The sequence below is a fragment of the Lygodium microphyllum genome, chromosome 5, assembly GCF_053477565.2.
Source record: "Lygodium microphyllum isolate KBCC chromosome 5, Lygodium_microphyllum_v1.1.10, whole genome shotgun sequence".
NCBI classification, from domain to species: domain Eukaryota; kingdom Viridiplantae; phylum Streptophyta; class Polypodiopsida; order Schizaeales; family Lygodiaceae; genus Lygodium; species Lygodium microphyllum.
In genome coordinates this window covers 157,825,257-157,826,911 of record NC_141139.1, presented here as the reverse complement: position 1 = coordinate 157,826,911, position 1,655 = coordinate 157,825,257, and positions in this window count along the sequence as shown.

Sequence of the window (1,655 nt, the reverse complement as noted above, 5' to 3'; positions counted from 1 at the left end):
TCTACTACAATACTATCTAAAGCCAATATCACTTATTAAAGCATCCTTGAATTGGACGTACATTTCAGCAATGACAAGAAGCAAGGCTATCAAATAGATAGACATCTCCCTCATAGATATATAACAATGAAAGCTCACAAGGACATGAAATATCATCATGCACCTTATTGACCTATACTATGCTTGGTCATCAAGCTTAGAATACTTGATATTCTATAACAACTACAAAAATGATAGCATCACCAAGACCACATCTAGATCTAATCTCAAAGGCACTCTATGAGGAGATGCTTATGGAAACATCATCCATCAACACAAAAGACCTGCACAAGTAACATTGATTTCCATCCGAGCTACCAAACTAAAGGTTTCTTCTTCAATGCATTACTACAATGAGTAATGTTTAGGGTTTTAGTGTGAACTAATAAGCAATGAAAACATGACACAATCATATTACATTGAATTTCAACATTATGCTCTTGTGGTAAACAAGGAAGATCTTGAAATGTACATCATCGAGTATATACAAATAAATTTTCTAACTTTGGATCAAACCCACCAGAACTAATCAATATGATCATCTTAAAAATCCCATTCATAAAGATAACCCAATAACCATGCTCGATATCTCAAATAGCTACAAAGTATGGGAACAACATTCCACTCACATCGACTAAGATGTTGCAGCTCACAAAAGAGTTCATAATGTTACATGATAATACTATGTGGTCTACAACCAAGTCATCAATGCAACATCCATCCTGTACATCATCCATGGGACACCAAGAAATGGAAAAATCTCCCTCATATGTTATTATGATTACAACCTCATTGCCAAGTGTGGGAGCTTTCACTCAACCGCCAAGACCCTCGGACTGCTTATTGTTTCAAGCGTTCCAAGCCGAGCACTAATGGCTACCTCTCACATAGCCGACGCGCCATCCATCTCTACGGGTGTAGTGAGCTTACCTTGATGCTGTTCGAGTTACCTCCTCTCCCGCACACTCCGGTAGCTCCATGATCCAAGTGCAAGCTTCAAGCAAGCTCCATTCTCAAGCTCCACGCTCCAAGCTCCATGTCCGCGAGCAAGACAAGAGAAGAGAAGAGAGGAGACGATGGAGAGCTTCTCCTCCTCGGTCCCTCACCCTCACACACTCACTCCCTCACACTCTCACACTCCCTCTCTCAAGCACAAGCTCAAGCAAGCAAGAACAAGAAGAAGAAGAAGAAGAGGAGAGCGACTTTTGGCCACACACAAGAATGAGCTTCTCATTCACTTTTCAACTTTATATACAAAACCCTAAATCCCTTTTGGGCGGTCATCCCCTTTTCCCTTTTTTACATGGCCGGCCATAGCCTAGGCCCTTTTTCCCATTGTCCTTCTATCTTCCTAGCTTCCTATCCACTGCCCGCCATCTACATTTACAAATTGCACAGGTGAGAGTCTGGCGCTCTTTTACAAGATTTTAGGGTGCGCCTTTTTATTTTAAAATGCGCCTTTCCCCTTTTGCCTTTGCCTTGGACTTTTAAGGTTGCCCTTGCGCTTTTGGCCTTTTCTCCTTTTCTTTCTTCAATCGAGCTACCATTTTTCCTCCTTTGCCCTACGTCTTTTCTACTTTCTTTTGCTTTCTTCGTGTTGGGGTTAACATTACCCC